This window comes from Helicoverpa zea, chromosome 16 (genome assembly GCF_022581195.2).
Source record: "Helicoverpa zea isolate HzStark_Cry1AcR chromosome 16, ilHelZeax1.1, whole genome shotgun sequence".
Classification (NCBI taxonomy): domain Eukaryota; kingdom Metazoa; phylum Arthropoda; class Insecta; order Lepidoptera; family Noctuidae; genus Helicoverpa; species Helicoverpa zea.
Window position 1 is genome coordinate 5,126,165 of NC_061467.1, and position 26,065 is coordinate 5,152,229.

General features: G+C 40.0%; 1 protein-coding gene across 6 annotated transcripts in view; it reads left to right on the forward strand.

Annotated features, from left to right (window-relative positions):
• LOC124637371 overlaps positions 1-26,065 on the forward strand; it is a 67,287-nt gene that overhangs the window by 27,260 nt on the left and 13,962 nt on the right. Inside the window, exon 1 of one of the 6 annotated variants that reach the window (XM_047173772.1) lies at positions 23,933-24,194. The exons of the other annotated variants lie outside the window; for them this stretch is intronic. The gene's annotated coding sequence lies outside the window, so the exon portion shown is untranslated. Of the gene's footprint in view, positions 1-23,932; positions 24,195-26,065 lie in introns of those variants that run through there. 6 annotated transcript variants of the gene reach the window in all.

The window sequence follows — 26,065 nt, forward strand, 5'->3', positions numbered from 1 at the left end:
CGCCGTTATTTCACAAAGAGACGCTCTGAATGATTGAATCTCGAAGATTGTTTGAATTAAGAGTCGCGTCAACGTCCTTAGTATATCAGAAACTAATTGGGTCCGTGCTCATACATATATTGACTTTATTAGCCATGATCGAGGCAAGATTGGCTTAAGGAAACAACAGCGCTTGAATTATAATATGCTAATTATGCAGTTGATGAAGGAAATAATTAGCAGCCTACATAGCTACACCTTTGTGGCTGTGTAGATATACACTTAGCAAACGATCCGTTGTTTACTTGTGTACCCGCATATGAACGGCTAGTCGCAAGCGCAGACTAATCGACGGAACATGAAATTACTACAATTAATGATTAATTTGCGTGTAAAACATTTCCAATCCGAATGTTATCGAAAAATGTAAACAAACGGAGCTGCCAAGGTAATAAGCGATGAGGGCATCAGTAGACTAGCGTCTAACTAAACAATAACAAAGACGAACTGTTTGTGAATAATAATTGTGATCGTCTCTTGTTTGAGGATTTGAATGACATTTAAACTTTAAAACACAACTTTTTAGTTGTACTGAATATGTAGTTTAGAAAAGTATGGTAAGATCCTTAAGAGACACCGGGATAGAAAAACAAATGAAAACTATTTGTATCCTAACATTTTCAATAGTTACTCCCTCCGTCTACTCCTTCGCATACGGTTGGCGCGCTTTTAACCTTACACATGTAGACATAAACGCTAGCTATTCGATATAAAGATAACAACACACCCCTTTTAATGTCAAATCGTGAACCAACCGCTACATTCACATGCATTTCACAACACGAACTAGGTACAGTCACGATCGATTACTATCACAATTATTATAATACGCATACTAATGTCCGGGTTTGTCTGACTTCGGAAGGATTTGAGTAAGTGAATGTACTCTCAAGGTTGGTGACGTCACGTAAATCTGGCTCTGGTTAAGTTTGACGTAGCAACTGGTGCTTAGAACTGGTTTAACGAGAGGTTTTCCATCAGACCTTACCCGATGCATCACGTTACACCTTGACACTCTTGACAGTAATCCAATATGAATGCAATATTCTATTTCCCACATTGACTGTTGTTTCGCAAACGAACAATAAGGTTGTGAAGCATTGAGGTTTGTTATTACTGTTAGATGATTAAAATTGCTTTAATTTTCTATGTCAGTTTACCTAGTGTGATTTACCTCTATGTAATAAAATAAACTATGAATTTAGGAATGCAATCTACAAGTTTTTTAATTCGCCTTTCTCCTACAACTTGCAACTTTGTTTGCCGTTAGCAACTCGACTTTTGCTTTATTCTGCGAACATCACTTCAAATTGGACGAGTGAATTTGTGGACATTTATGAAATAACAGTTTTAAAACTTTACTATGAGTTACTTACAGTTACAGAGTTACAGTATGAGTTTACCCTTAAAATACCTAAACGCCACCATTCTGCCATTAATTCCTAATGCTTTATGTTAACTAGGATTACTAGAGCCTTAATTTATAGCCAGTTAAATCCTACAGCATTCTAACACAAATTAACATTAACGCAAAACACCAAAACTGGAAACCCACTTTTCTAATTTATTCAAGACGTTTTACGCGTGGGAATCATTACCGTCCAAGTCGTAGGGGGAGCTAAAATTGGATCGGTATTCAATAAAACCTACCAATTGTAATTTCCTAACGAGTGTCAAACCATTTACGTGTTGGGGTCCCAGTTGCCATAGAAATAGGTATATGTTAATTTTATTTGTTTCATGTCGCGATAGTAAGGTCGAAATGGTTTTAACGGTCCGATGTAGACTAGATTTGGCCGCGGTTTCGCTTGGCCGGCCAACGGAAACGAGAGCGTTTGGCTGTCACGGTTAAGGAATGATGCATGGCCTTATAAAAGATTTTTTGTATTATTTTGTGATGTTGACCCGATGGCTGCCAATTTATTTTAATAGAAAATCTTATATCTAATCAAAGTTATCGGTTTAATACCGGCATAATAGCTAATAATACCTGTAATGTAATTTGCACACTCCCATCCATCTTCATACGCAATTATGAGTCAGAAAAAACTATCGGCCGACTAAAAGTTTGAAGTCTGTGGGTACGGTAAACCTTTACAATATTTTATTTCGAACTAGCCGTTTTCCCGCGGTTTCACCCGCGTCCCGTGGTAACTACTGCCCGTACCGGGATAAAATATAGCCTATGTTACTCGTGGATAATGTAGCTTTCGAATGGTGAAAGAATTTTAAAAAACTGTCCAGTAGTTTTTGAGCCTATTCATTACAACCAAACAAACAAACAAACAAAGTTTTCCTCTTTATAATATTAGTATAGATAAAGCAAGGTTGTCATTGAGAAATAATCCCTTGGCTAATGTAATATGTGGTTACCATTGAGTAGCCCTAAAAATAGAAAAATGAACATAATGTGTTCTTATTAAGGCTAATAGAAAATAATGATAGCGACACACTATACAGCCGGGACTTCCACATTTACTGGGAACAGCACAGATATAAGATGGCTTCTGAATTTACAAGAAACGCTTTGTAAATTTAACGGTTCTTTGTTAAAATGTCAAATACCAAAGGATGGCATTAGTACGGACTTTGTAAACACCATTAATTCTTATTGCGGAAACCGTTAGTAAAAAATTAAATATCAGATGGTTTAGTGATTAACATAATTATAATTAATATCGTAAAACCATACTTTATACACAAAACATGTTACCTGATTTACCGCAGTATAGAAACTCGCATGCTACTAACCCATTTAGTTATAACGGTCCAAGATATAATAAGAACACCGTTGACCTTCAAAATATAACATTGCAGTGGCGGTCAGTTCTCATAAACTCGATATTTTTTGAAAACAATAGCTTTATTTTATCTTTGTTTTAATTAATTGTTAGTTATACAAATAAATGTATCTTTACCATCTCGGCCTTCATGAAGCGTCTAGTCTAAATACGTATTCTTAGAATTACCGGCTCAATTAATAAAGGAGACATAAACTTTTCCTAGAAAATTATATTGCAAGGGGAAACGTGGATACATATTTCACAGGATATCATTCAAAAACGTTTTATACAGTCTGCCATCACAAATAAAAAAATCAAAATAAACAAAGGATGACGAACATCAATTAGTTTATTGGCAAACAACGGTTCGTTAATCAGTGACCTGCAAACACTATAAAATTCGCTGACAATTACAGCCTGAGTGACGTTCAGACCTCGTCCTTGTTTGTACTTGCCAACTTGTAGCAATATAGGGAAACACTAACATATTTTATTCTGTAAGAAAATTACAAGTTTCCTAAGCATTTTTATATGATAAGCCGAGTTGTTTTAATATTAAATCCTATGCATATCGGTGTAAATCGAAGTTAGTCACAACTCTTGACTTTTATCACACCCGACTGTTCACGTTTAAGTTTATTTGATTACCTACTCATCTCGGTTTGTACAATATTTTCTGTGTACACAAGGGAATTTCACTCAGTTTACGTACTGTTTCTCACATTTAACCCTCGCTGATAATGTGAAAGAATTTACGGCCGGCATTGTCACTCCTTGACATTGACTGAGATAGACACATTTATACTGATATGGACTACATGACTGATTACTAATGACTTTATTAGCTTTATCATTTAATAATTCTGTAATCGTAAATTATAGTTTTTATAATTCTTTGCTTTTTCTAACATTTGGTAAATTTAATTAATAATCGTTTGGGGTTTCTTTTATTTGCGCATCTAACGTTACCCGGTGTATTTATGAAGAATCAAATTGTATAGAAAGGCCTAATTTCCAAATATTTTCTTGAGCTAACTTTAGCCAATTTTCCACAACCAATCGTCTTTGTAATTATGTCTTTATATAACTTCAGTCTGTTGATGATGTGTTAATGTGGCACAATTTATCAACTGTTCGCGGTGGGCAGACTTTTCCCTGTCAGAAAGTGGGTCGTTGACGTAACTTGAGCAATTATTTCGAAGCTAATCTCCATGTACAAGGAGCTTTGTTTATTATTGTTTGTGGTAACATTTGAACCGGGTTTGGTGTGTGCACCAGAACAATGCCAGCCGAGACGTGAACACAATCAATTAGCATCGCGACATTCTCATAAGATTATTCTATGAGATTTTCAAACAATGTCTTTTCTTATAGTTCAAAAAAATATATTTTATTCTAGTTTTATATCTTAGCATCACATAATGCTACTTAAAAATAAAGTGATTATATGAATATTTTTTCTGATTTTTACATAAAACACATCTTCCTCTCTTTGTGTAGCAAAGAATTATTTTAATTTAGTCTATTATCGCTACTTTATGAATATTTAACTGCCTTATTTAATATTAAAATTTTACTCTAAAATAAAACAAACCGGTTTTGTATGTTGACATCGCATATCACCAACATTATAAAGATACATAATAAGTACCTGTTCTTGTATTAAATGTCGATAGTGAAGTACCAACTAATAGCATGTTTATAATGTCAGATTGATAGAGTGCAGTAAAAAACTTGCTAATATCGTCGATATATTGCTGTTTTGACAAAAAACGGAAGGTTATTGAAATCAACGAACATTCAAGGCGACGATAACCTACTAATCGTTAATTACTTCACAGCGACCTTTTTGTTTTTACCTGGCGGAATTAGTAGCGGAAAACTGTTTCGACAACAAGCCAAAGGTTCGAGTTCCCTTCGATTTCTCTTACTTTGATAACGTGCCAACATTTACAAATGTTTGGGACATTTTTTCACGTTTATAAACGTCTCATCTCACTAACAAACTCCGTTGATTTTAATAACATTTCTTAATATTTAAAACCCGTTAATACTGAAGAATAGTAGTCTACCTAGATCCCAGCACGTTTTTTGCGAAACCAAAAATTCTGCTTAGTTACAAAACCTGTCAAAACTCAAACGAAATATTCAGTTGGTAATCTACATACTTGCCACTGATAAAATTCCTGTACAAAATTGTCGCAACTTGAAGGATTCCGCAAATGAAAATGTTGCGCTAAACCTCGTGTGTTTGTATTGTGTCTTCATCAAAATCTGGTTGAGCAACCATATGTATACTGTGGCATAAACTCTTCAACCAGTAAAAATATTTCAGCTTCTATTTTCTAGTCTATGATGACGAATCGGCATACCAAACCATTGTTCTTTTCAACTAGATTGTGTACCGTGGAAATCTTACGTGCAGCAAAATTGTTGTATAAATATTAATCCCATTGTTTTTCAACGTATTTTGCGCGTTACCTGTGCACAAATACGAGATAATTTGTAGTGTCGGCCATTCGTCATGTTGATCTCAATTGTTCTTCCATGACTCTGATAACAGAAGATAAAGTTATTTATTGTTTGTTTGGGAATTTATATTAGTTTCACCAACTTTTGTTTTTATTACAAGCCTCGTTTTATCGAGATGATTGTAATTGAACATTTGTTATTAGACTAAATTGAAAAAGTCGTAGGTAGGTAAAATTAAATAAAAAATAATTGCAGACGTCTTACATCGTACATTAGAATAGATTTTTATCCACACATGTAGTTATTAAATTGTATGTTTATTATGCATTCAGTAATCTTCGATGTAAAGTACCTATGTGTTTACTGAGACGTGAAAAATAAATAATTTAATAACAATGTAGTAACTGCACTTGCATAAACAACTTCCACTTGTAGGTAGAAGGCTTAGTAAAGTACTAAAAATACTTATGAAATCGCAGATTTTTTTTAAAGTACGTAAGTATTTCCCATTTAAAGGACCTCTTGTAGAAATAATAATTACATATAAAACAGTGTGTTGACAAAATCCAAGGCTTCGATGCACTCAGTATGTACGTGGTGAACTGTGACTCGGCTAGTGTTTACTTATTGCATTACTTGACATTGAGGACCTTATCCGATAGACTTGCCTATATACAGTACACGCATCGTACCTACGCATATAAGGATCCCTTACATATCACACAAAGTAGAGGATTATTTTAATACACTCACGCATCGCTGTGTGATTTTTGAAGACTTTGTGACTATGAGTCTTGTTTATGACTGATACCAGTCCCTCGAAGAAAAGAGAGAAAAGGCGAAATTATAAGAAAAGTAAACTTCTTCTTCTTCCGTCCCTGTTCCCGTTATCTGGGGTCGGGTCTCCTCACACTACGGCGCCAGGTTGGTCTATCCTGGGTTGTCAGTTTTGGCAATTGGGCTTTCTTAAGGTCTCTTTCGATGTTTGACCACCAGGTCAATGGCGGGCGGCCTCTACCTCTCTTTTATTCTGGCAAGTTTAGTGCGATTTTCACTATAAGAAAAGTAAACTATTGTTGTAATAATGTTTTGCCTTTACATTATAACTTTCCTATCTTCACACGTAGGTAAAGGTGCCAATCGCACATAAAAGGAAGCCCGTCTAATAAGATCCTGTAGGAATAATATCCGCGCCATGCAATATTCATTCCACTGCGGGCGAGAACAGCATTTTTCATGAAATTAAGTGTACTTAGCACACAATACTAAAGATAAAAAACTCGTGACGCTGAGAAAAGCCGCAATTTCCTTGATTACAGTTGTAACCTGGATTAGAAAACCCCGTGAATTGTAAATGATAACTGAATCACAAATCCTCGGGTTTTTACTTCAATAGTTTTAGTATCTTAATTACATTGTATCTGCATGATTTGTGTAATGTGGTTTGCGTCATTTATTGCAAATACAGCCTCATATTTTCATCATCTTTATAAAAGCTTATGAAGATATGATGCAGCTAAGATGATTCTAGATGCTTTATTGGTGCCACATCCTTCTTCCAAGACGTAATTCTAGGGTAAGCAATAATTAAATGTTAGGGTCTACGACCGGTCAAAGGATATCGTCTTCAATACAAAGTATCGTAACCTTTCGTGTCTGCTAATAAATTAATTCTTTTACGAGAGTTGCACTTCATCAGCGACTATTATATCGCTTTCAGCGCTTAAAACAATGTCGACATCGAAGTTATTATTTCTGATCAGGTGCAATCGGTCATACTCCATCGGTTCGTTCGAAATCGTCACCACGACAGATTCATTCGCTACACTGAATGCTCGTGACTGCGCCTGCGCCGGCCAACCGTCTCAAACTTAGCTATGCGTTTTGAATACTTAGGGGCTACCAAAATCAGACGATTTCAAAAAAACACAACTATCATTCTATCTAGAACTTGTCAGACTGGTTCTAAAGTGACGTCAGAATCGAGACAATGTCTTTGCAATACAATTTAATGATTTTAAGTTGACCATAAAATGAGTGATGATCTATCCGACTCAGGAAGTGATTTTCAAGGTTTATGTCCATCTTTTAAATGCAGATCTTGATTGATGTATTTTATTGTTGCTTCATTATTTCATTCAATTTGTAAGTACTTGTTATGAACCCCACCGAGGGGGTCCCCACGTTGTCGTCGTGGTGGGGCTTGCGTGCCTCAATGATCCTGAAGCTCTGCCGGTAGAGATACTCATGCCGGAAAGGTTCAGGGGAGAGGCCAGACAAAGAGGGACCCAGGGAGGGGCCGCTCCTGACCAGTCGACGCTAGTGGACATGGCAAGGATGCGGCCATACCCGCGGAGGTGCAGGCGCACTAAAGCGGCGGTCGTTTGCTCTTCGTACAACGAAGAGCAAACCTTTCGGCGGGTTTGCTGAGCCGGGTTGGCCGGACAGCAGACGGAGGCATGTATAATGCCGCCGCCGAGGGCTTGGCTTAATCGCCCGGCCCAGAGGAAGGACACCTCATGATAAAAAACCACCCAATCCCAAGTTTCGGGAGCGCGGCGAGGGGATGAATGGCCGTGGGGGACACGGTCGTTAGCGCTCCCCCCTGTTGGGGCCAGCCGCCCCCAACAGTATGTAGGCTTGCCCCGGTATCAAGGGTCAACGGTCAAAAGGGGCGTGTCGTACCGCGACGTGCTCGCCCAAGCGAAGGAGGCGGTGAACCTGCAGGAGCTGGGTATCGCCTCCGGCCTCCGGCTCAGGGTGACCGCAACGGGCGCCCGAATGCTGGAGGTCCCAGGAGCGGCCGGTGGGCCCGCCGCAGACGCTCTAGCCGAGAGGCTTAGGGCGTCCATAAGTGCGGACGACGCCCGAGTCTCCAGGCCCCACAAGTGCGCGGATCTGCGCATCATGGGCCTGGACGACTCAGCTACTGCGGAGGAGGTAGTGGCCGCCGTCGCTAGGACGGGTGGGTGCTCCGCCGACGAAGTCAAGGCGGGCACCATACGTCCTGACTTCAGGGGCACGTGCACCATCACGGTGAGCTGCCCCGTGACGGCGGCCAAGAACATTGTGGACGGCCGAAGATTGCTGGTCGGCTGGGTGTCGGCGCAGGTTAAGCTGCTTGACCCCAGACCGCTGAGGTGCTTCCGATGCCACGTCGGGCATCATGTGGGTGTCCGTTGCACCTCGGAGGTCGACCGCAGCGCCCTCTGTTTCCGCTGCGGTCAGCCCGGTCACAAGGCCGTGGAATGCAGCGCCACGCCGCACTGCTCTGCATGTGCGGCTGCTGGCAAGCCAGCCGAACACCGGGCGGGGAGCAAGACCTGTGCCCCACCCGCCAAGCCGAGTAAGGGCAAGGGTCGGCCGTCCGTCGTTGCCACCGCTGTCACCTCCGCAGTGGCCACCACCGCAGCTCCTGCGGCCGCCGCCGCCCCCAACGCTGCCGCCGCTGTCGCCGTCGCCACTGCTGCTGCCGCAGCGCCCGTCCTTGGGCCTCAAGAGGAGGAAGACGTGATGGAGTGCTAGCCTGGCTCCACTACGCTTCCTCCAGGCGAACATCAACCACTGCGCCCGTGCCCAGGATCTGTTGCTCCAAAGCATGGCGCAGTGGTCGATCAACATCGCCGTGGTCGCTGAGCCGTACTTTGTCCTTCCCAGGGATGACTGGGTCAAGGACCTTAGCGGCTCAGTGACCATCATATCGTCGGCCGCCGCTGGTACTCCTTCCCTCGAAGGGGTGAAGAGTGGAAGGGGTTGCGTCGCAGCACGGTTCGGGGAGATAGTCGTCGTGGGGGTGTACTTCTCCCCGAGCCGAACTCTCGCCGAGTTCCACAACTCCCTCCTGGAGTTGTCCGTCGTCGTCGGAAGTTATTCCCTCCCCGTGATAGTGTTAGGGGACTTCAACGCCAAGAACTTGGCCTGGGGTTCCCGACGCACAGATGCACGGGGTAGGATGGTGGAGGACTGGGCGCTGGAAGCAGGCCTGGTCGTCCTCAATCGGGGTTCTGTCCCCACGTGCGTACGGATGCGGGGCGAGTCAGTGGTGGACATCTCGTTCGCCAGCCCCGCTCTGCTGCCGCGTGTCTTTGACTGGCGCGTGGAGGAGAGGGTGGAGACCTACTCCGATCACCGGTACATCCGGTTTGACGTCTCCGCCCAGAACCCTAGCGCGCCGGTCCTGCAGACCCCGAGTGGTCCACGTTGGGCGCTGAGGCACCTGGACCGGGAGCTTCTCCTGGAAGCCTCAGTCGTGCAGGCCTGGGTGTCATCACCGGACAGGCCCGCCGACATCAACGACGAGGCGGAGTGGTTCCGGGAGACCATGTCCGAGATCTGTGACGTGGCCATGCCCCGAGCCCCGCCAGGACGCGCCCGACGCCAGGTGTACTGGTGGTCTTGCGAGATCGCCGCCCTTCGAGAGGCGTGCGTCGCTGCGAGGCACCTGTACACCAGACACCGCAGGCTGCGCATCCGCCCTCCGGATGCAGAAGCCAGGGAAGCAGAGCTGTACGAGGGTTACAGAGCTGCGAAGACCGCCCTCCAATTGGCCATCGTCCAGGCCAAGGAGGTGGCCAATGCGGAGCTGCTGGGGTCTCTGGACAGGGACCCGTGGGGGCGCCCGTACAAAATGGTGCGGGGCAAGCTCCGCCCATGGGCCCCCCCGCTGACCCAGAGCCTTCGGCCTCAGCTGGTGGAGGAGGTGGTGAGCGCTCTGTTCCCTTCGCGCGGGGAACACTCTCCCCCGCCCATGTCTCTGCAACCCGCGGTGTCAAGTACGGACCACACTTCCGACGACGACGATGTCCCCGAGGTGACTGGGGTGGACCTGAGAGTGGCGGTGGCTAGGCTGAAAGCCAAAAACACCGCCCCAGGGCCTGATGGCCTGCCTGGCAAGGCCTGGGTCCTGGCCCTTGAGGCTCTCGGGCCTCGACTTAGGGGGCTTCTCAGCGCATGTTTGGAGAGGGGCCAGTTCCCACTTCGTTGGAAGACAGGGAAACTGGTCCTCATACGGAAGCCGGGGCGCCCTGCGGACTCTCCGTCCGCATACCGGCCTATCGTGTTGCTCGACGAGGTGGGCAAGCTCTTTGAGCGAGTTGTCGCACACCGCCTCGTCGCGCACCTTGGGGGGATAGGGCCGGACCTTGCGGACCACCAGTTCGGTTTCCGCAAGGGGCGCTCAACGGTGGACGCCATCATGCGCGTGAGAGCTCTCACGACGGGGGATGCTGTGTCCCGGGGGGGGGTCGTCTTGGCGGTGTCTCTTGACATCGCCAACGCCTTCAACACCCTTCCCTGGAGTTGCATCAGGGAGGCACTCCGGTATCACCGGGTGCCGACCTACCTTCGTCGCGTGGTCGAGGCCTATCTGTCGGATAGGTCCATCATTTACCCTGGTCACAACGGGGAATGGAACCGGCGAGAGATGTCGTGCGGTGTTCCGCAGGGGTCGGTACTGGGGCCGCTCTTGTGGAACATCGGCTACGACTGGGTGCTGCGCGCCGACCTCCCTAGCGGCGTCAGCGTGGTCTGCTACGCTGACGACACGCTGGTTCTGGCACAAGGGAGGTCGCACCAGGAGGCGGCCGACATAATGACGCGCGGGGTTGCGATAGTCATCGAGAGGATCCAGCTGCTGGGACTGGAGGTGGCCTTGCACAAATCCGAGGCCATGTGCTTTCATGGGCTTCGGAACGCGCCACCTTCAGGCTCCCAAGTCACGGTGGGGGGGGCTACCATCGGCGTCGAGAGGGCGATGAAGTACCTGGGACTCGTCCTCGACGGCCGGTGGAGCTTCGTCGAGCACTTCCGACGTTTGGGCCCCAAACTGGAGAAGGCAGGTGCTGCATTCAAGCGGCTCCTGCCCAACCTGGGAGGCCCGAACGCCCCCTGCCGTAAACTCTACGCGGGGGTCATGCGGTCCATGGCCCTTTACGGGGCCCCGGTATGGGCACGTTCGGCACGGCCGCGGGCTGTGCACTACCTGAACGTGCCCCAAAGGGTGATAGCCATTAGGCTAATCCGGGGGTACCGCACGATCTCCCGCGAAGCAGCTGGCCTACTCGCTGGACTGCCACCGTGGGATCTGGAGGCGAGGGTCTTCTTGCGCCTGTACGACTGGCGCGAGGAGGCTCAGCGCCGGGGAGAAACCCCGTTGCCGCGGCAAGTTGTCGCGCAGCGGGCGGAGCTCCGGCGCGATCTCATGGTGGCCTGGAGGGAGCGACTATCGCAACCCAGTGCAGGGCACGCCACCATCGTGGCGGTAAGTCCCCTCTTTGAGGAGTGGCTCGGGAGGAGTCACGGCGCCCTCACGTACCGCATGACGCAGGTCCTCACCGGACACGGTTGTTTCGGGAGGTACCTGCACCGCATCGGTCGTGAGAAGGCGCCCGGGTGTCACCATTGTGCGGACAGCCCCGAGGACACGGTGGACCACACAGTCCAGGTGTGCCCCACATGGGAAGTGCACCGCCGGGTCCTCGTCGAGGCTTTGGACGGCGGCGACCTCTCGCGTCCGGCCCTGGTTCAGGCCATGGTCCGGGGCGAGAGGGAATGGGATGCCGTCGCCTCCTTCTGCGAAGCGGTCATGCTCGAGAAGGAGGAGGCGGAACGCCAGAGAGTCCGCACCTCTCATCCCGGCCGCCGCGCTGGACCAGGTAGACACCATGGGCGCCGGGTGTCGCGAGATGACTCCCGGCCACCGTAGGCGTGGGTCTGTGGGCGGTGAGTTCGGGTGGCTCATCGTCCCTCTGTCTTCCTAGACGACAGACCCGTGTCGACGGCGCGCGTTGTTCCACGCGCTCCTCAAAGAGACGTCAGCAACCCCAGCGGGGCCCAGCAGGGCCAAGGCCTGCCGGGGCTGCGGGTTGTTCGAAAGAGATACCGCGGCCCTGGTACATAAAAGGCCTATGACGGAACACGACGATTTTAGTCAGTAAGAGTCTGACACTCCCTCACCGCTGCTAACCCACAGCGGGAGGGGTCATTTGATGATTTTACGTCGATAAAAAAAAAAAAAAAAAAAAAAAAAGTACTTGTTATGAAATCTATTTAATTAAAGATTTATGCTAGAGGCTGTGTTACTTTTATAATTATTAATTGTTGTTGTTGCAAGCAGACAATTACGATTTGCATTTGCATAGTTGTTTTATAACAAAATCTGTAAACAGGAAAAATTCTAACTATATATAGGTGAACTATATATAGGTATACTTAACGAGTCCACGTCGATACGAAATTACAGTTTTATCCTGGAAACATGCCTTAAAATATCCAAAAACGGAAATCTTTAACCTTATTTATAACTGAAGTCGTTTCTAGCCCGAGATTCAAGACTACTACTGTGACTGATCTCTGACACCGATATTAATAGTTCAAATGAAGCAATGATCACTTGAATGGTTGATATTGATGATAAAATGATGTCTCATTCATTAGACAAAACAATACCTTGTTTGTAGGAGCGCACGACTCGGAGAATGTCTGTAGCACTTCGGAACGATGCGTGTGATCATATTATATGGAGCATTTTGATTGTTAAGTATATAACAATTTGATATGTGTCAATGTCACGTGGCCCAGACGGCTAATTGAGATCGGTACACGCGTCGTACTTGTGGGTACGTTTGGTGCAAACATTTTGTTGTTGCTAGTTTAAGTACAATCACTACTCAGTACTCGAAAACTAACTTCAAAATTATTAAAATAATACCGCGCGGGGTTTCCCGCATTTCTCCAGAGTGCGATAACATTTTTGGCCGGTTTTCAAGTATATGTGCACTTTCTTTCTATTAAGTTAAAGTTGATTTTCTGGTGTCTTATAAAAATCCGCTACGCGTCGCTACTCCCGGTCTATACAGAGCCTTATTCGTTTGAAAAAAGTTTCTTAGCATAATGAATAACATTCTAAAAACTGCGTTTAGCCAATCTGTAGAGGCGCTAAAGTTGGCCAATTTTGATGAGCTGTATGAAATCAAATATGTAAATGACACGACCGTGTGAAGGTGAGCGACGCTCAGAGACGAGACTAGTTCCGCGACCCAACACAAAGAAACCATACAGGTTTCACTGTAAATAGGTGTTAATACTTGTTTTAAAAGTTGAAATTAGATATTTTTAAGACTAATATTAGTATATTGATTAGTCTATATCTAATATTAGCTTCCACAAGCGGTTTTACCTGCGTCCCGTGGGAATTAATCCGCGCATCCGCTTGAAAAGCAGCCTTTCGTATTCCTCGAAATGGGCTATCTGACACTGAATGATTTTTGAAATCAGTTTTGTCGTTTCTGGGATTAGCACGTCCAACAAATGAACTTTTCAGGTTCTTAGTATTGATAAAGGTGACAGAAAGAAAAAACATTGTAAGTACAAAGCCAAAGCAGTATACTTAGTCCGTTCATAGTCATCCGAATTTGAGGTTAACAGGAGAAAGTTGACATTTCAGTCTGGATAAAACATGAAACACAGGTATTTCGCCGGACACAGAATGACCACTTGTTTACTTAATTACATTACAGAGAATTTTCCGCCATAGTAAAATTCGTTAAATAATGTCTTGTTATACTTACGAGATTAAGATTTTCATGCGTTTATCCTATAATCAGTAGCTACGTTGCATCTGTCTGGCCTTTGACCTATTCTGCTTAACTGCAGTAAATTAGTTTAATAGACCGTCTCCCGACTATCAACGACATCAAAAATAAAGTCAAGGAGAACCACTTTCATTCATTTTAATTAAAAGCTAGAACAATACCTAGTTTCAATAATTTTCAGTTAATTTAACAAATTGGATAAAATTAATCATTACTTCGATTGCTATTAGAAATAAATCGCAGTAAATTAATGCCTATTTAAAGGTAAATTGTAATTTTCTTCCAAGGTTTTGGATTGTTAGTAAATAAACAAAGGATAATAAATAAACGCGCGTACTTAAACTCTTGTGTTCTGAACTGAATAATGAAAGCAGTTATAATACTTACAATAGTAATTACTTCAATTATTGAAGTAAGTACTGCTAAAGGTATTTAAATTCGGAAATAAAAAGCACGTCCTAATTTTGAAATTACATATATGTGCCTCATATAGTTAAAAAAAAAATCCGCAAAACACATGCAAAGTTAAGCACCTACTTATAATGAGCGACCTGTTTTTAATTTTTTTAAGTAAGTGAGTGAAATACTAAGTAATTCAAATAATGTCTATGTAAGACGTCAGGCCTCAATAGATACTAGTATAATTGGTGTATTTTTTCCTTTAAATTCTAATTGTCAATGTGCCCTTGCATTATTTAAATGAAGAAATAAAACTGTTAAGAAATGCTGAAATATTCTAGCTGAACATTTTACGAGATGAAAGCACTAAACTTGCGTTATGGGTTAAATTACTGAACTTATTGAAATGGAATTCAGTACAAAAATATAATAATACTGATATCCAAGCCTGATCATTATACTTTTAGTTTGTATTTGTTGGAATTATACCATTTACAAAAAGTTTAAAATTGGTCAGAAAATGGTTTGTTACCTCTTTAGCTAACATAGCATGAAGAAAATATGAATGAAAGTCAGATGTAAAGGCAAGGACGAGACATTTTAAATGTGATGTCATATCATACACCCAGTAGACTTCAATACCATGATGTAATGACGAAATCAATACTTATTTAACCTTTAAGAATAACTCAGTTATTAATAGACGTGTTCTTGTCAAAATCTAACAAATTGTTAATTTAATGTCAATGTATTACATCCGGGATGAAACAGGTTTATTTTTTATGACGTTATTATTTATGCAGCATAACATTAGATATACCTACTAATTAATTTCAAAACCAAAAATTAAAATGATAGTGTACCAATCTGATACAGTATCATACCTATATAGTAAACTAGCTGTTTTCATGCGGTTTCACCCGCGTCCCGTGGGAGCTACTGCCCGCACCGGGATAAAATATAGCCTATATACTCGCAGATAATATAGCTTTCTAATGGTGAAAGAATATTTAAAATCGGTCCAGTAGTTTTTGAGTTTATCCATTACAACCAAACAAACAAAGTTTTCCTCTTTATAATATTAGTATAGATAAGTAATAGGTACTTTAAGCATATTACATATATAATAATGTAAACGTAATGAATATATTTCAAGCAATGTTTCAAAGGAGAGCTAAAAAAGTTTCTTTTTAATGAAAACAATGATACTCTTTATCATAAAATTCTGTACTACGGTTTTACACCGTAATAAATAGAAATAGCCATTTTATTCATCCTATTATAAGTTGTAGGTGTTGAATCTGCATAAACAACTTGAAATATAATATTAGCACGCATTAGCAAATATAATGCACTTAGGCGACAAGAGATTACGTAACACAATACATAATCAAGTTATACTATAAGACTATATAACTCGATGAATAAAGGGAAATAACCGGTTACAGAACGATATCTATGCTAATTAAGAGAGTACCAAGAATACATTAGACTGAAGAGATTTATGCAGTATCTTCGAAGAACTGTACTACATTTTATTCTATGAAAGTCACAAACTAAAAAGCTACATAAAAAAATCTGTTCCAATCGCTTGGTAAACGAGCTCCTCCTTTTTGGGAAATTAGTTAAAAGAATTCATAACAAACTTATTTACTTGACCCAGATTCATTACTTCGAGTTACAAACATTTAGGAAGCCATAACATACAGAGGCTCATTTCATGCTCAGGGAATTAAGCATTACTCATTACACGGACTTAACAAAATTACGACCACGAAATATAATACTGTCTATGAAAAACCATCAAAACTGTACTATTAAACCTAGCCTTAATAAAGAAAATTACCAAAAAGCACTTTTACTTGAATAAAATTCCAAGAACTAAGCCTATTATTAAAGAAACGTTATATTTACGTGTATATACAAATGTAGTCCTGGGTTACTTGTAGTAGAAGGTTCGAGTCACAGTGATTAACGAGGTAGCCCGATCGATGCCTCCATTATATCGAAACTCAAGACACGTCGTTGTAAACGTACGCAGCGTTTAACACTGATTACTAACTTATCCTCATGAACTCTTACTAAAATTCATATTTAAATGATATATTAGAAGAGTTAAAAATATCTCTTATAATAATGTTCTCGTTATATCTTCATTAGTACGAGCTAAATATATATATTTCACAAGGAACTGCTAATTATGTGTATGTTATTTGAGCTGTCTTATTTTCCTTTTGTTACCCCCGAAAAACTTTCCGTCAATATCGGTTTCAGTTAGTGACATGATGTAAGTACGTCATGAAGGCAATTTTCTTAACAAATACAAATTCTTAAAGGGATAAGTATTCCATTCAGATAAATATGTAAATCAGATGTTATTCAAGAATAACCTACTTTATCAAATTATTCCGATACATTTTCGAACCTTTTACGTGAAACATATCATTTCTTAACTTCATTGATAAATACCACAGCACAGGATAGACCTTTATTAGACTTTTTCTGCGCTGCCAGTATTCTCTATACTCTATGCCCCGGATATTTTCTATTTAGCGAGGTAGCAGTTACAGTTAGGTAATTAAAATCCATGAACTTGTTGACTTAAATGAATTAGTTTCACTTTCGCAATTTCTCTTTCTGATTGATTCGCAAATAACTTAATTTGTTGATTAGTTTTAGTGCGAGTTTGATTTGTTTTCTAAGCGAAATATACGGCTGCGATAAACATTTTGTGGAAAACATTAGTAAAACTAAGTTTCATGAAAATCGAAGGCTAATACTTAATTAACCCATTAAGGTTATTGTTTTCAGGTGACTTCCAATTACAGGTACTCGATAAGTTATAGAAATCCACATATTATAGGCACTACTGTTTTACTAGGTAGGTACCATTTTTTGTGAGTAAGAAGTAGTTTACTGTCCAGTGTATATTTACAACTTTGGGTTACCGCCTTCAGCCGTAAAACATAGGTTTACTTCGCTCGTTAAAATAAGGATTATGTGATTCTAATGTAATGAGATTATTGAATTCTAAAATGTGTTACTATCGATAAAGCTCATAGTTAATTAACGTGTTATTAAATGACTAGATTATGCAAGAAATCAATAAATTATACACAGATATGTTTAAACATTACGTTAGTAGCAAAGACAAACTGCGCCTTGGTGTAGTAGTTTACTGTTTAGTATGAGATCCCGAATCCTTAAATTGGTATCCACACAACAATGTGGATTGGGAAATAAGCTCGGAGGATGATGATGACTTAACAATGCTTTCTCTCGGAAAGTCTCAATAGAAGACTCCTAATTACTGTACTGCCGATCATACAAGGCAAGCATGTTATGTATAACATCGGAAACAATAGTAAATGTACCTACATAAGTTAATAATACACAATTATCAGCAGCAACACTCATGAAGCCATCGGACTTCACATTACGTGAGCATCCAAGCCTTCGTCGAAGCCGTGTTGTTATCCGAGAATTAAATTAAGCCGATTTAAACTGCTGATTTATCCGTCGCCGTAGACTCACACTTTCATACAGATTAGCTCATATTAGCCCTTCATATGTTGCCTCGTGGAGTAGTTTTACAACGATGGACTGATATAGTGAACGATAAATTATAATTGTTAAACCTAACTCACCTTAGTTCGCTATATTTTGTTCCAGCTGATTCCTGCGTTTTCACTAGCGACCCGAAAGAACTACTTTTAATCCTTTACATTCGTAATCCTCGCAAATATTCATTCATTCAAAGAAAAACCATTTTGTTAACACAGCTATAAATAACTGTAAAATAAAAGCATGAAAAATTATTTATACACATGTGGAATCTTCCGTTCTGAAAATAAGTGGCATTGTTCCCACACAAAATGATTTATTTTACACATAAATAATGAACTGACCCTATGGGAGGTTTTAAAAACGTACGGTTCGCGTGACGGGGCCATCCCTCGTTAAAACATGATTATGCCATCAACCAGCTGATCGTACCCTTTTAGCGAAATGTCACTAATGTGACCACACAAACAATCATACTGACTTTACGCATATTGAGAAAATCTTCCATTAAAATCCAATGGAACATTGTATTCCCCGGGATGCGACTGAAAACGCGAGAAACAACCAGTATGCATACCTACTGTAAATGGAGTATTTATATGGTATGATCTCAGTTATAAGATTTTCAGTGCAAATAAGCTGTTTGTTTTTCATGCCTCATGTATCGCAGCTTACAATTTTTATAATGAATCAGTGCGACAGTTGACTGGTGGTAATGAATACATTTTATTAGCTGTCAAAACAAGATTCAAAAAAAGATTCTTCCGTGACGACACATCACTTCACTACTCAATTGATCAACTGTTCAGGGATTATATTACAAAAAAAAATTGTTTTAGGTCTTACAGGCCTAAAATTAAGTCTCTCGCAAAAATTACTTACCTTACTTTTTATTATCGAAATATATTACGTATAAACTTATATTATATACCTATACTAACATCTAACTAAACATATGTATTAGTAATGTTTTCACAAAAACCGTATTAATGTTTAACGGACGTGCCAGTAAGTTTATGGTGTTTGCGTAGAGTTTATAAGCGCAATTCGGGTCGGCACGACCTGGCCCGTAACTGTCCGTATCGTGACACCGATGCAACATGGCTGCACAATCAGGCCTCATGCCTGTTTGACGGATTTACTCTCATCAGTTATGACTCGCCGTATTTAGAACAAATTAACGGGACACTGGTATTAATTGCAAGATAGTTGGCTTGGTTTTAAAAGGCATATTATATAGTCAGTGATTATTTTGTATTTTTTGTCAGTCCATAATTTGTCCAAAGTTGGTGCTTGCGTTTGCACCAAAATGACCCAGGGCGAAGGCATTGTCAAACGAATTTAAATAACACATAAATTATTGTTTCTCAAAATAAATACACAATGGAACACAAAGACACAGTAATTTAAGAAATATGACCTTAACTCGTTGGTGTATTCAGCCTTCAAACTCGTTGCGGTTTTTAAACGCCTAAATCTGATGTTTCCACACACTTCCTATTTTTGCATATTTTACGGAAAATGCTTTGGAAAGTTTTCCTCGCCTAGATCTCATTCGTTATGTGTTACGGTTAATAAACTCTGAAAGGAGGTGAACTAATTAAATTATAAAGTTTTTACTTTATACAAGTTGATAGGGGAAAATTTACATATTCATAGAAATCAGACTATTGAATCCTAGAAGATAAACTAATTCCATAACATAGAAATCGTAAATTGTAATATTCTTGTTAAAGCGCTAGGTGAAGATTTTCGCATTAATTACGTTCATTGAATTTAATTTATTAAATAAAAATAGTTAAAGAAATGGCTACTGTATAAAATATAATAAAATTTACGATTTCAGAAACTTCCAAATATTTTTTCCAAGAACCCTATACAATTAATTGGATATTTGTAAGTTACCTCCAACCTGATAAAAAATTGATTCATATTAGATTATAAAAAAGTTAGCGTGTTTATATTGTTATCGTAAGTATATATCGTACTGCAGTCGCGTGTAACCTATCGCTGAAACAATATGTCCAATTATTTGTACTTACGTACACCTATAGTTTTGTTAATTACACTCAATTATAATGAAAAATAGTGTATTTAATTTCTTGCGACTATAATAATGGTGTGTTGGGTCAAAGTGACATCGAACGGTCCCCAAAGCAAAAGTACTAGAGTTAATAGTGATGTAGCCTTTGGCTTCAAACCAATGATCGATGGATTACTCCACTCTATGTCGTACATATTTAATGAGACTATCGATTGACCGGCCGCGCCGTCTCATTAAACCATTGACATATACACGTAGGAATTAATAAAATAATCTTTAATAACAGCCCGCGAATGAAGTTACGGTATATTTTCAGGTGGACAGCTCCATTCAGTCGTAAATATTAAATGAACTATTCGAAATCTACTACGGTTGCATTACGGTTTATATATTCTTGTGTCGAGGGAATTATCGCTTGAACGTGAAAGTGGTCAATTTTTTATTTCCTTAGGTACAATTAAAAGAATTGTTATTGCCATGTACACGGGACTACAGAGTCCCGGTCTTTTGGAGGGCGAACGTGGGGCCAAAGCCGACACGCTGAACCGTTTTTAAGACAACTTTAATGATAGTAATGGTGACACAATATTATTGTTCCTTTGTGAATGTCAATTCACTGTGTGTAAGTTAGTTTTCCTCCATTTTCCATTATCCTCATGTGTCTCACTTTTTCATTGTTCTTTCATCGTCGTCTATCTCTCTAACATTTAACAGTGATGTAAGGATAATGACTGATGTACCATACCTACGTACTCCTACAAGGTCTGATCTAAGAAGTCACTAATTCGTCGTCAAAAGCTGTTTGAACTAGATCAAACTGGAATCTATTTCTCTTCATATCGTTTAAACAAGGTCTTACCACATATTGTGTCTTCAATTCGAATTATATGTGGTGTTGAAAAAAGCGCCAATGAGAGCGAAATCTTGCTAACGGCGAGTTGACCTCGGTGAAGGTCAATGCTGCTAATTTAATAAGTGTTCGCTAGTTTAATGTGGCCATTCACACACTTTGAATATCTACAATTACAGAGGTTAGGCTTCATCTTCTTTGTAACCTCATTATTGTGTCCAAATTGTTTGTGTTACATGAGCGAATATTGTACAGTGTAGGTGGTCAAAATTTGGGTCTGTTAGGTTTTCTAAACACCTACATTCTGTATTAACTAGGTATATGTTCCTCCGTTTGTACAGTCATGCCATCAATACAATATAAGCAACAGTCATGCTTAATGCCCACAAAAATACTTCAGAAGTTTTTCTTACAATTACAACGTTTTTATGTTCTAAAGAACTGGGTCAGCGGAACAGGTTATAATCTAACAATGGATTGTATTAATTCACACGATTATTCGCAAAATGCACACCTGTGTCTAGTTTATAGACGTATTAACATTAACACCAATTCGCAGAAAGCGATACTTGCTAAATTGCACAAAACTCAAAGTCGAAAGCCAGGACGACGTAGGTGCAAATCAAAGTTTGGTTAGCATTGACTTTGACACAGACGCAGTCGCTAATTCGCGTAGGCCTTCAACCTCTCCATCTCATGTAAAAACACAGATAAACATTATGAAACTATAAACGAATGACCTAAATGTCAACTGGTGTGTGTATCTGTATGAAGTCATTAACACCGCGCAGAAATAGCGTTGAGCCCGACTGATTTGTACCACGCCTCGCTCCGTAGGAGCATCAGCTGTAGTGTCCGAGTGACGCTGATGGCAACTAATTGCTTATGGCATATTATTAAACAATCTAAATATATTTCTATTGACGCTAATTGTGCAGACAGACATGACTGCATGATCAACAAAAGAATTAACCCACATTGTACCCACACTACACTGAAATGCGGAGTCACTTTCACATTTAAAAATATCTTTGTACTTCATTAATGGGTTGTTTACTTTTGGACGGTGTTTTTGATAATACATATATCAATTTACGATAGTATGTTTTGTCCGTGGAAATGTGCTTTCGCAGTCAACATCCAAGCCAATTATCACAAAGATTGCTTTGCTTAAGGATATAAAAATAGAATTATGGAAAAATTTACGGTGAGCTTATTTTTGGAACCGAAACGGTATAAAAAGTATGCAAATAATGAAGTCTAATTTTATACATATCAATTTGATTAAAATATAAACCTTCTTTGTGGTGTTTAGCATGTGGATACCAGGCAAGAAATATTTGGGCGTTCAAGAAATTAGCACATTCAGTTTAAAGTATATTTCAAGTTGTCACGAGAAAATTCCATTACGAGTCAAAGTATAATTAAATGATATAGCGATTAAACGGATGTTAGCGACAAATATGTACAACCTGACTTACATTAGTGCTCTAGGTGACAAAACAACATGTTTTGACTTTCTGATATTTGTGATTCTGCTCTGTACCTATTTTAGTGTGTAAATATTGATAAGTCATCTTTCGAGATAAAAAATCCTTTGAAATATTTTATTGGAGGGAAAATAATAGTGACGTTATTATGGTCAACTTGTCAACAATTTTTATTTAGCATTAACGTCCATGGATATCCATAACATCCAAATATATCTCAGCTAAGAACACTAAGGATAATTAAATACGATAAATCCATACAGCATGTATTATAGGAAGATTACACCATCTCTCGTCAAATGACGTCAGGTTCTTGGAAACTCTCGAAGAATTCGCTTGAATTTACTATAACAGTTATGAGGAAAATCATACTTAGTCGTAAATGGTCTACGAAGATCATATACCTACGTTATAAATCGTTGAATATTTTTTATTCTAGATCCAAGATCCATGCCTTCTGATCACGTACACACCGGAAAATTGCAAAACATTAATATAAGGTGCATAATAAAAAACATAATAAATATGTCGTTAAAACCCGGAGGCAACAATTTGCGAAGGAAAATAACACAACATATAGTTCTTTATTTTGTAATTACTTAACAATGTTTCGATCGGAATACAGGTTTAATTATTACACTCATCAAGCCCAGTAGGTCCAGTCAAATTGATTACCAAAGTTGGGTGCAAACTCGAAACCTTTTCTTAGAATATTATGGCAGAAAAGTGAGGGACTTCACACTTATTGTGTTCTTGAATAATCATAAAATTACTACGTATTAAAGCATTAGGTACGGACGGCAATACGTGACCAAGTGCATGAAGACAAAGCCTGCTCAGAGAAAATTACAGCTAATCAGAATTCCTCTTAAATAGATACACAGATAATAATAGTGTTTATGTCATCTGTTATGTAAACAATATTTAATTAGAGCTAAACTAATGTAAATAATTAGTCATGATGCGTCACGCTTAGGGATATCGCCCAGTTTTCCCCGAATTCATCCAACTTTAAAGATCGTCCAGGTGAGATTTCAAGACCTAATGACAAAAATAAAGTTAAGAGCAAATACTCACCGTCTTACCACAAAAACTTTTAAACGTCAGTTTATGCCTTGTCTAAAAAAATGTCAAATTATGACGTTGACATACGGTTCATTTTGCAGCCAACATTTTATTAGACAAGTGTAAAACAGGGTTTAAAGTTTTTGTAGTAAGGCCCTTATGGTTGTGTTTTGTTTTTAATTAATTTACTAACTCGGGTTTTACTCCGAAAAATACCAAAAATGTAAAAGGACTGTGTACTTAATTGTTTTATTTCATTTGTTACGCTTGGAAGTTTTTTCAATACTTACAAAGTTTCACGCTACTTAACAAACATTCAAAAATAAAATTACTAGACGAAATAAGTTACATTATCAAATAGCTGGAAATGGAACTAAATGTCGTCTATACTGAAACGATAAAAATAATATTTTTTTCCTGTCCAATACACATGAATAGGTATATCCTTTTCAAATAATCATAAATCATACGTAAAAATGATAATCACACACATAACAAGACAGGAGACTTCCAAAACGCAGTGACGTAACGTTAGTGAAACTTTGGGGAGTTCTGTAGTTCCATGCGTCAGCTGCTACGTCACCGGCCGGCTGTCAGCTGGCGAGCCTCGCATGCCATACAAATGTGATGGGGGATCGCCACACGCCTCCATACGTACCTCGCCGCTCGTCACAACCGGTCGTCAATGTCTAGTGCTCCTTATCACAATAATTAACTGATAACCGACAATACACAAAAGTGTTCCCACGCCGCGATACTCGATATTAATACATTCTATATATTAGTAGAACAGTGAAATTGTCGTCTATTGTGCTTTTAAGGGTATTTGTGACTGTGCGAATAAAGGATTAAAGATTGCTAACCGATCTTTTGTATCAACCTTCGGCAACTCTACAGGTATGGATGATTTAAATGATTGTTTTTATCGTTAATGCCTGAATTTAATTAAACCGGTCTCGATCTTCATGTACTTAATAACTATTTATCTGCACCTCTTCAAACAGATTTTGAACGTGTAATAACTGAGCTGATTTTCCTTTATTTATCTACCTACTCAATTAAATTAACATTTAAATAATACCTACGTCTCGAATCTTCACCAAAATATTAGAAACGGGTTTTGTCAGACACACCTGTACCGATGTAACTTACACACACATACTTACTAAATACTTATATGGCACCAGTTTTCCGAGTGGTCTGATCTATGTTCCCCGAATTAAAAAGTGAATCATAAGTCATACCTAACTGACTGAAGTAATGACAGACGGTTACTGTTGATAATGCCGTCTAGCTATTTGAATAACGGACACTTTTGCGCACATTACCTGTTACGACAGACGTTTTACAAATTGTGCAATGACATTATAGCAATTTGACATGAGAGATTTGAAGCATTTTCTCTTTGATGATAATGAAATCATTTTTACATGTTTTCGGTACCTAGTATGTTTAAAGGCCAGAGGTGAAATGTGAAAACGAGAAACAAACCATTAACTTTTGTGTGGTAATTTTTCGAATTTTCGAGTAAACGGGAAAATCTTGCCGGCCGGCGTAATTTAGTCAAGACACTTTCTATGTAACATTAACTTTCGCATGTTGTGACTGTAATTTGCCTCTTGAACCAACTGAAACTACTCACCAAATAAGTAAGGTTTAAGTTGACCTTAGACACTCGAATAACAATACTTTAGTGTCCAACTTTATGATTAACATCTACTCGACAAAATATTCTGTTTTTGACTTTGTCACACGATACCCTTATTGTTTATGTCAATACAAAAACGTAAGGCTGTACAAATTTTCACACAGCATTTACAAAAACCTTCATAAGTAAATATACGTAGCTAGTGCAAATTAATTTGAAACTTTGTATCCGTTATCAGTAACTGAGGACTTTTCATTCAACCGTCGCAAAAACCAAAGAAAATCACTGATTATACAATGCTTGCTTACGATTTACTGTTGCATGCTTATGTAATAAAACAAGCCTATGTTGATTACCTATACATACATGTGCAACGATAATGCACAAAAGTTAGCCTTTAATCATCATCAGCCTTTTTACTGTCCCACTGCAGGCCTGTTCTTATATACCTAGAGAAAGAATAAGCTCAGGATTGGCGATTTAAAAATTTTAAGTGCGAGTTTTCCCGAGTCATGTCCTTCACTTCACTTTCCTTCAGCCTTTGGTGTTGAAGCCTACTTAGAAAGTACCTCTTATACTTAATATGCATACCCTTCATGTTATGTTTTATGTTATAATGTGAGGTATTTCTAGGAATGAAAATATAATACATGCAACATTATAATATATACCTAATCATACTTGAATTCCTCTAGCCTAGGATTTCCATAACTGAAAATAACTGCTACCTTAAAGAGACTTCTTCTTTTATAATGACGCATTGTTAACTAACTAGGTACCTTTATAATAACAACGTAACCCAACGAAATGAACCGATGACTAGGCTTGGGATTTTCTCAAAGGAAAACGTAACGAAAAACAACAAGCATTATACTTTTGGCGCGCATCCAAACATGCGTAATCTCGAAAGAGTTGGATTTTGTTTGGTATTTTATCAGTTCCATTAATTTATTTTGAAAATGCAACTTTGATTATATTAATGTTTTAATGGATAACGAGTAGATAATGTCGACATGTGGTCGATGGAAAGTTCTCCTTGGACCGTGGCCGGATATGTTGCGGACGTGCGGTGCGCTTGCGCCTCGCGACTCAATGCTCCTAGTACAATGTACTTTACCTG